At 43.3% G+C, this 10,610-nt stretch overlaps 1 non-coding gene across 1 annotated transcript; it reads right to left on the bottom strand.

Moving 5' to 3' along the window:
- Window positions 1–3,859: 3,859 nt before the first annotated feature.
- On the bottom strand, window positions 3,860–3,933 carry Trnan-guu (transfer RNA asparagine (anticodon GUU)). Its single transcript has one exon. It is a non-coding gene; the product is annotated as a tRNA-Asn (tRNA).
- Window positions 3,934–10,610: the final 6,677 nt, after the last annotated feature.

The following is a 10,610-nucleotide window of genomic DNA, read 5'->3' as shown; positions in this document are numbered from 1 at the left end:
TCGTCGTGGCATTCTATCCACAAGTTCGTCAAGGCGCTGTTTGTCCAGAGTGTCCCACTCCTCAACGGCGATTGGGCGTAGATCCCTCGGAGTGGTTGGTGGGTCACGCCATCCATAAACTGCCCTTTTCAATCTATCCCAGGCATGTTCGATAGGGTTCATGTCTGGAGAACATGCTGGCCACTCAAGTCGAGCGATGTCGTTATTCTGAAGGAAGTCATTCACAAGATGAGCACGATGGGGGCGCAAATTGTCCATGAAGACCAATGTCTCACCAATAAGCTGCCGATATAGTTGCACTATTGGTCGCAGGATGGCATTGACGTATCATACAGCCGTTACGACGGCTTCCATGACTACCAGCGTCGTACTTCGGCCCCACATAATGCCACCCCAAATCAGCAGGGGAACTCCACCTTGCTACACTCGCTGGGTAGTGTGTCTAAGGCGTTCAGCCTGACCGGGTTGCCTCCAAAAACGTCTCCGACGATTGTCTGGTTGAAGGCATATACGACACTCATCGGTGAAGAAACGTGGTGGTGGCGTTGCTGTCAGGGTTCCTCCGAGCTATAATCCGTAGGTAGCGGTCATCCACTGCAGCAGTAGCCCTTGGGCGGCCTGAGCGAGGCATGTCAGCAACAGTTGCTATCTCTCTGTATCTCCTCCATGACCGAACAACATCGCTTTGGTTCACTCCGAGACGTCTGGACACTTCCCTTGTTGAGAGCCCTTCTTGTCACAATGTAATAATACGGACGCGATCGAACCGCGGTATTGACCGTCTAGGCATGGTTGCACAACAGAGAACACGAGCCGTGTACCTCCTTCCTGGTGGAATGGCTTGAACTGATCGGCTGTCAGACCCCTTCCGTCTAACAGGCGCTGCTCATGCTTGGTTGTTTACAAATCTGGGCGGATTTAGTGACATCTCTGAACAGTGCAGGGTGGTGCAAAACGTCTTTTGATGTGTGTATAACACAGCCCTGCAACAGTCACATATTATACTGTCAAAGTATCTTACGTATTAAATTTGTTAATATTTGCTGAGATTTTGCAGAATATACTCTGACACCATTAGAATCTGTATTTTGCCACTAGAACAGCGCACTCGCTTTTACACACACATTATAATATCACATATGCTAGTTATATTGGGTCAGCATACATTTCGTATGTAGCAAGAGCGTATTTGTTTAAATATCGTTTTGTGGTATTTGTTTAACATTTAAAGTCTCTACAGTAACATACTGTTGTCAATTACGTACTGTGGAAATTAACATGGAATATCACCGTAATTTATTTAAGCATCACACTGTGGCAGTTGTTAAATATTTAATATCTTCCCAAGAGTTTATTTGTTGCATTTAAGGACTTGTTTAACTTGGGATATCGATGTAGTTTGTTAGATAATGTGCTGTGATAGATTTTTAATTCAGGATATCGTTATTTCTTAAATAATGCACTGTGGGGATCATATAAGATCATATTTATATATATTTCAGGATGGAGTTGCAGTGATTTGGAAAGTCGGTAAAATTGCTTCAGATTACCTAAAAATTGCAAATAGCAATTAATTATGTCAGAAAACGTTTAGCTGTATTTTCATATCTTCTTATCTGTTTGGGGGACAGGAGGGTGTCTGAACTCTGCTGATACTTCATGACGATCCTTCAACTACAGAACACAGACCTCACACAATACATCCTACACAGTTGCTCTAGTGTTAAAAGGGGGAGGGTGGAAGTTCAACTCCTGTTGGTTCGAAGAGAAAATGGGGAAGAATAGGTGAATTGACAACGAATATACCAAATGTACTACGCAGTTCGTGGTCTCGCGGTAGCGTTCTCGCTTCTCGAACACGGGGTCGCGGGTGCGATTCCTAGCAGGGTCAGGGATTTACACCTGCTACGAGATAACTGGGTGTTGTTGCGCCGTCTTTATTATTCATCCACGTTACGGTCGAAGGAAGGCAACGGTAAACCACCTCCATTAGGACCTTGCCTAGACGGTGGTACGGGCCTCTTGCATCGTTCCCCTACGCTCTACTAAGAAACATGGGACTTCATTTTCATTCCATACAACATGTAAGTGCATTGCCAGATCGGGAGTTCGATGGGGGCCAGAAGGAGGAAGGGTGACAATGACTATGTCACTCAATTGCCTTAAGTGTCACCTGACACTGGAAGCGACCTCCATATAAGATCATTACCTGCGCCAAAAAATTGCACTGCACAATTACTCAAGAATTTTATGAATACATTGTTTGCAGCTCTGCAACATTTCGTATGGAAATAATGACTATGGCATACAGGTAATACATCAGTGTGGAATAATTTGATCTTAATTTGGTATAAATGTATCCATATACATGTTTAAAGTAAACTGGTTCTAATATGTTTAACAGCTCTTAGACATCGAGATCATTACAGACTATATCTGTGATTTAGTGGTTGGCCGAGTATATGGCTTCTATGTAATATGCAAAGTTTTCTGTAAAGGTCCAAACAGAGGTCCATTCAGCGTCCTTGGAATGTATGGGAAACTGCTGTTGTAAATGAGCAGTGAAATCGTAACGCAAACCGCCGATCTGGTTCCAGATCGAAAGTCTTCCACCATGTGACATTTGTGTAGTAGGAGAAAAAGGTACGAAAATTAGGTTTAACATCACGTCAGCTAGAAGATAGTTGGGGACGAGCCACAAGCTCGCGTTGGGCAAGAGCGAACTGGGAAACCACGGAAAAACTATATCTTCATGATTAGCAAGAATATTTGAAGTCTGCTTCTTCCCAATAATCAATGTCATACCCACTGCACTTTATAGAGAGGAGGGAGGGGTTGGGGGGATTGGGAGGGGGGGGGGAGTAGGAGAGAAAGGCAGCTCTGAAGAACAGCCTCAATTTGAGATGAATGTGTTCTTGACGATGTGTACAAAAAGCAGAAAGGAAGTTACACAGGAAGGTACGCTTTCTCGACGAATTTAATTTTTGAAATCTTCTCGGGCTTTCAGCCGAGTCGCGGCGTCGTGTTGTCACTTTCAGGTGATGTTGCCTGAAGATGACGAGTAGAAAACTCGCCGAAACCTTGCGACAGCACGACACCAGGCCTCGGCTGATATTCAAGAAGATTTCTTCAAGGACACGGAAGTGAATTACACTTAACCCATCATTAATCACTGTGTCATGTCACTCGACGACTCTTCACAAAATACCCGAGTTTAGACTCTCCGAAGGAAAATTAGAGTAAAAATCTGCGACAGAGTAACAGGAAACAGTTCGCAAGCATTCACGCCACAAGATGAGTAAGAGCAAATCATTTTTCTAATCCTGCGAAAGTCTGACTTGGGTAGCCAAGAAGGCTGTTGGAGTAATTGGTAGTTTGCTTAATCCGCAGACCTCGTAGGCATACTTCTGACGACGTCGTTGGCTGGTAGAAAGTTTCGGGTTGGTGGGGTGTATACTTGTCGTTTGGTACGCAGTCTGAATCACTGTGCCCGTGAATAGTAGGTCATCCTACAGAACGCGCAAGTGCGAGGTTCTTTTTCTTCGTATCCAGTATTAGGCCTAATGGCCAGTTACGGCCGAAATCCATTTCCTTCCAGGTCAGCCTACATTTCTCCTACATGTGGATTAGTATTTGAAGATTTTTTGGGGCATTCGGCCAATCTTCATGTTACGTGTTCGGGGAGAGGGAGAGAAAAACAGTGACTTTCCGTAGACTTGATAAACCTAACTTCCAGTAGTGTTCAAACATGTCAGTAACTCGAGTCACCTGTATTTCAGCTGCCCATATTTTCTTTCTTTTTGGATACTACATTTTCAGTCCACGAGTTGGGTTTAGTACAAATTATAATTAAAACTTGCGCCCCCGGGTGGGCTCGAACCACCAACCTTTCGGTTAACAGCCGAACGCGCTAGCCGATTGCGCCACGGAGGCTGCTGACAATAGTATGCACAAGTTGTGAAATAACAGGGTGGGAATACATGTTAGTCATTCCAATAGTATCAGCCTCCCTAAATGATCGGTTGTCTTCTTCGATACAATGTGAGTACAAATGTCTGCGTGTGTTAACCAATTTAAAAACAGAGCTCAGTTTACACTAAGTATAAGCATGGGCGTCCTTAGAAATGTTTCCATGAGGGGACAAGATTCAAAACTTATTAGTTTTGTTGTAACCGATTTGATGAATTTGAAAACATGTTGTGTCCCCGGAACTAAATTTGAGAAGACGTGCACTAAGCTGATAGTACCTGTCTCAAAAGACTGATAGTTGTATAACCCATACAATAGTTTTTGAGGCTAAATCTGGGGGCATGGCAAATTTTTAATGTTTTGGAGGACGAATGGCGACTTTTAAGTAACCATAAAAAAGCTACAGTTCCGACCCTGTTAGAAACCTGCATAATACCGTCATTAAAATCATTTTCTTGAAGGAAAAATACCTGACTAAACTATATTTTTACTAACCCTGTGAGCTAAGGAGGGAACGGGGAGGGGGGTGTCCGCCGTTGCACCTTGAGGTTCTAGGCGCTTCAGTCCGGAACCGCGCTGCTGCTACGGTCGCGGGTTCGAATTATGCCTCGGGCATGGATCTGTGTGATGTCCTTAGGTTAGTTAGGTTTAAGTAGTTCTAAGTTCTAGGCGACTGATGACCTCAGATGTTAAGTCCCATAGTGCTTAGAGACATTAGAGCCATTTGCTTACGTGGATTTGACGCTTCCATTTCGTACCTATAAGCATACAAACACACAGGTAGCATGAACTATACACAAAGGAAGTTATGAGTCAAACTAAAGGTGACTGTTCAAGAGATCGTATACTGGAGTGGACGTGACCTTCGAAGCACTGGCAGACCCTGACACTCTAAAGGTACAGGTAGGCCCTCATTTAGTGAGCATATAGTTTTCAGGAATACTGAATGCAAATTTGATAGATTTTTCTATGGGCACAAATTTAACTGCCCACAGTTTTCATACGTCCTCTCAATGTGAGGTACGCGATATCCGGCGGCAGAGAAACCACTCTCATTTGTTATCTGGGCAGACTCCAGAAACGCTCGTTCATTTACTTGATTTTCCTAAAGTAACTGTTCTCTGTGTTCCGCAGTTCTCTACAACACAACCGTAGGAGTGTGAAGGAACAATAAATTACCACGTTTGAAAATTAATAATTGTATAGTACTTAATTAAACAGTTGAAAAACTGCAAACTACCGGCGATCAATTGTGGAATACCAAATATCTGGAGTTTTCCATTAGTATCAATGTAATATTGGCAAAATACAAGAACTGTCATTTCCCGTCAGAGCAAGCGAGTGGTGCAAGAAATCTGGCAGGTGCTCGGTGAAAATGATTTTCATAGTGTTCTACCGATATGCGCTGTATAGCATTTTGTCTGTGTATTTATGGGTTAGCATGGGATGAAATGAAGGGAGAAAGTGAGGTGTAATAGCATCAAGTAAGTGCCTGAGATTATCGTTTCTCTTCGAAATATCTAACACGATGAAAAATGCCACATGACCTCAGTCCACGAGGCAAAGGGAAGCGGTTTATGATATAAGCCAGGATATGACTGGCAGATCTGGTGATTAGGAACTTTAAATCACCACGTCTCCTTTCCACGCCGACGAAACATCAATGACATAATATTTTGGTATTTTTGCACCACCATCAGGAATATAACTGGCTACAACTAGAGATTTGGTACGATTTAAATGAGTTGGCGTTTCAAAACAAACGTTGGCCGGACTGCTCCCGTCAGCCGTACACCGATGGTGCTGCACTGGCGTTGAAATCCCGCAATGTATTGCCACTTCCGCTGCGCTAAAGAATGTGCTCGCGAGATCTCGCGTTGGAGACATTTCCCGACGCGAAAATTTCGTCTGTTTCGAGGAAAAAGCATAGCTCCAGTTCTAATTGAAACTGAACAGATTTTTGACATGCTTAGAGACACTTTAGAGTCCCATACCATATGCGAATTTCAGAATTTTCACGTGATTTGTGTAGCAGATAGAGACTTTAAACTTAATAAATTTGGAAATTTGTGGTAAGGTCTTAAGGGACCAAACTCCTTAGGTCATCGGTACTTAAGCCTACACACTACTTAATGTAACTTAAACTAACTTACGCTATGGACAACACACACACACCCATGCCCGGGGGAGGACTCGAACCTCCGACGGGGGCAGCATCACGGACCGTGACAAGGCTACCCCGCGCGGCTTAAACTTAATGTTGTGGACTGACAAGAGCAGCCAGTCCACAATAAGGTAGCCGATAGGGCACGCGTAACTCACGCCGTCTTGCGTTAAATCTGAAACAGTATAGGTGATGAAAGCTTTAAAGAAAAGAACGGAGCTTCTCATATACTTATCTTTAATTTGTTCTTGTACATCTCTATGGTGAATACAAATGAGACTCTCTACAGATATGGATAACTGCGCCTTGCTAGGTCGTCCGTACAACTGGGGCTGAGTTCGAGTCAGTCTCTCGAGACCTGCCATGTGGTGGCGCTCGGTCTGCGATCACACAGTGGCGACACGCGGGTCCGACATGTACTACAGGACCGCGGCCGATTTAAGCTACCACCTAGCAAGTGTGGTGTCTGGCTGTGACACCACACTTAATACTTTTTACTAGTTAAACAATGGCAAAAATGCAAAAAAGAAAGTCCGTTATAAGAAGCTTGTGCATAACAAACGCATTGCGATACGAAGTTTTAGAAAAAATTCGTTGCCAAGCTAGGCAAAAAACGGAAAAAGATGTTTCACTGAGCTCTGCAGTTTTAGAGACGTAAAGTGGTAAGTTTGAAACTGTTACACGTGTGGAAAAATTTCATCTGCCCAAAACGATTCAACGTAGCTCTAGTAACAACTAAAGTTAAGAACCTATACTTTCTACCCTTAGACGCCCTATACAGAATTTCAGATTTTTTTTTTTTTTTTTCTAAGATAGATACTTAAAAGCGATTTCTGTTGCTGCGGAGCGCGGAGCTCTCTAGCAGCTGCATGCAGGCGTGTAGGCACTCATCGTGACAGTATCGCAACTGCGGACCTTAAACGTCAGATGTCAACTAATTTAAGTTAAACTATCATACAGCAGCAGTGGAGCGTGTCAAGGACTCCGGTACACTGACAGATATGAAGATAGGACGAACATACAGCTGTGGCCGTGGGTGTACTGAAAAACGCGCCCAGTGAAAAACGCGCCTAGAAAGGGTCGAGGACGGGTCCGCTAATCCCCTTGCCCGGCAGACAAAAGAGTTGAGGGACGCTACCTGGAGGTTTCCGAGCTGGAGTTTTCAGCCGTCAGACAGACAGAGAGAGAGAGAGAGAGAATTAAGTTTCTACCACACACCACTTCAAACTGCAGTAAATACAAGAGATTACATTTTTTTGCTTCACTTGCAGTACCATTCAGCAGTCATTGTCAATATCATTTTCATTATAACAACTACACTTCTTGAATACTCAGAAATATCGAGTGACTCTATACTTTGCGATTAGTAATGTCACTTAATTTTAACTCTTAATTTATAAAAACTAGCGAGGAATTGGGGTGGTGACTCTTGAATGAGAAGTGAAGGGTTGACTCTGAAAAGGGTTCGCTTTTGTTTTGGTGTATTGTAAAACACATATACTGAATTTTAAAAATAATCGGATTTCCATCACACTTTATCCAGGCTTTGGAGTGGCTAAAGAGCGAAAGTCATTTAGGCGTGTTTAAAATCAGCATACAAGCATCGTCAATATTTTTTTTAAAATTTTTATTATTTTTTATGTAAGTTGCTATTTACATTTGAACACTATTGTATCTATATACATCTTCTGATAAATTCAGTCAAGTTTCTGTAGGTAGGATATGCCTTTCAAGCAATCCTTGATCTCACCATGCTCTTCGTATTTTTTTTTTACTATTTTTCCCAACCTTTCATCACGTTCCTTGTAGACAGTTTTTTTCCGTTTACCTTCCCTATTCAGTTCTGCCCTCATTAAGGCGCACGCCGAATTTTCTGCTTCTCTTTTCAAACACCTAATAACGTCATTAATTTTCGGATTTGGTTTAGCATGCATCCTACTAATTTTGTGGAGCCAACCTTCTACAGCGTTGGTTGTTCGGTGGCGCCGTTTGTAGCAACTCCAAAGGTTGATAGGGGTTTCTTCATTTTCCAACCATCTATCTACGAAGTAGTCAAAAAATTCAGAAAGTTTGGGGATATCCAGTGCATGTGAATGTATCTCCAGCCAACCATCACATACATCTTCAGGCCGTAGAAGCGCCAGCGCAGCACACATGCGAACATGTTGTCTCACTTCTTCATTTTCTTTGTATTCACGAGTAAGTCCTAGCTCTTGAACTTTTCTCCAGACAATTTTTCATATTGAAATAACATCCATGCACTTCAGCTGTCGGAGATACAACTTTAATTGCTGAAATCGCAGCTGATTCGAAGTCTACGGTCACATTTGCAGGTTTACATTCTGTAATTTTAACCATCAAATTTCGGAAAAGACGGACGTACGTCTCTTTTCTTTTGTTTGGCAGTAGTGCAAAGGCAACTGGATAGATGTTTGTCTCATTATTTGTACTCCCAAAGTCGGCGTGAATGGTGTATATTTGTTTGCTGCAGCACTTGAACGTACCATCCATAAAAAAGTCTTGTTTACTCCATAGAGCCTCTCTTCCTGCCCTTCCGCTAAAAACTATTATCCTCTCTCCTAGTTTGTCGTCGCTTAACAGAAAACTGCTGCCATCGTTCATAGCTAGTAAATCTGCCTTTAGGTCAATTTCTTCTCTTGTCAGTGAATCTCTCTCATTTCCCTGTGATTTTGCCCGCTGGTAGTACAAAGCTTTCTTCGTTGTTTGCTGCTCTGGCATTTCAGTGACAAAATCTTAGCCTCGATTATGCAGGCAACCCAGCTCCTCTGAATATATTTTTGAAATAGACGTCTCTTCGTCTCTTGCACTCTTCTTTACGTGTTTCAAAGTCTTCCTTACTTCCACCCGAGCAACATCCGGAGGTCCACATTGATACTCGAATGAAAAAAGAACTGTCGAATCCTTCATTTTCAGCATTCCTCGGCAGTGGTTTGCTCTCTGTCTTGAACAGCGCCACGTTACTGTTCCATCTTCACTATGTAAGAATAACCTACGTAGTGGCAACATGGCTTACCGTGATTAGTGGTTGAAAATTCCATATCTGAACTACTGTGTCAAAAATACACGAATCGCGCGATGTGAACTCTTCGACAGCCAGAGCGGCACTAAGGCTGTGTTTGTGTATCAGATAGTTGGCGGCTGTGCCTAGTACCGGGGGAGGGGGGCAGGTCCCTGTGTCCAAGGAGCAGGTAGTATAGTGTGATTAGGATGGCCTGGGCGCGGGTAAGCCCGACACGAAGGGAGCAGGTAATGGGCGCGAATCTCACACATTTCTGGTTGTGCGCGAATATCACTGGGCGCGATTTTCATAGATTCCTGGCTGTGGTCTGCACATGTAAGATGATGGGTCATTCGAAGAATGGTGCAAAAGTGTAATTCTTCTCTGAAGGAGGCCGCTGTCATCCAGCCTACTGCTGAGTACTGTTCTGTCAGTTTGAAATCCTTACCAACAGATGGCGCGACATTCGGAGAAGAATCATGCGTCCTGTCAATGGAATGTTTAGTCAACAAGACAGTGTCTCAGAAAAACACTGCAGTGGAAGATACTACAACAATGGCGTTGCACTTCGCAGAATGCCTTCTTCGTACAGTTCTGGGAGTTGCTGTCGCGATATGACTCAAGTCACAGATTACGTCCTCGCACATACACCTTGCGGTATCGTCATGGCAGTGAAACTAAGGCTGTTTGACTATTACAGGTACAAAGGAAAAGGGACAGTAAAGGACAACAAATCAAACAAATAAACCTAATAAACATAGGTCCGGAAACGAATGGTTTCCACGATACCACATATTGCGACTGAGTTCATGAACACTTTATAACGACGTCCCTGCGGATATGCACCTGAGAACAAACACATTACAAGTGTTCCATACGGCCATCGTTCATGTGAAGGCAGATTTCACCACGTCTCCTTATCGATGAAAATACTCATTGAGAAATCCAAGGCGTGTTCCGAATGCACTGAGAAACAAGTCCCAATAAGTTCGCGACACTATCATTAGACTGGAATTCGGTGGACCTGGAAGATTATGGTACTGGTGAGCCATGACCGATATACTTGTTACCAAAGATTCGTGCTACCTATTCCCGAACAGCCACTTGAAAGCGTGCCGGACAACCAACAGCATGGATCATATATGCAACATTTCTCGATAAGGGGCATGACCCAAAACATACCGTTACACATTAAAAGTAGTGTAACATTAGAATCACTGCACATGTGCATACGTCGTATCGGGGAAACAAGTGGTTTCTGGACATATGTTTACTAGCGTCATTTGCTTGTTTCATTGTCCTCTACTTGCCGCTTTAGTTTGCTCCAACAACAGTGAAGCGTCATATAGATGTGAATAAATGTCTTTCAGCGTACTGTTCGCAGATGAAACAGAAAGTATTAAATACGGTAAGTATTACGCAGCAAAGAAAACTGAAGTCCTGGACACAGTGGCAGCA

The sequence above is a fragment of the Schistocerca nitens genome, chromosome 1, assembly GCF_023898315.1.
Source record: "Schistocerca nitens isolate TAMUIC-IGC-003100 chromosome 1, iqSchNite1.1, whole genome shotgun sequence".
Lineage (NCBI taxonomy): Eukaryota > Metazoa > Arthropoda > Insecta > Orthoptera > Acrididae > Schistocerca > Schistocerca nitens.
The sequence above is the reverse complement of the archived record's forward strand: the minus strand, read 5'-3'. Positions and strand labels throughout refer to the sequence as shown.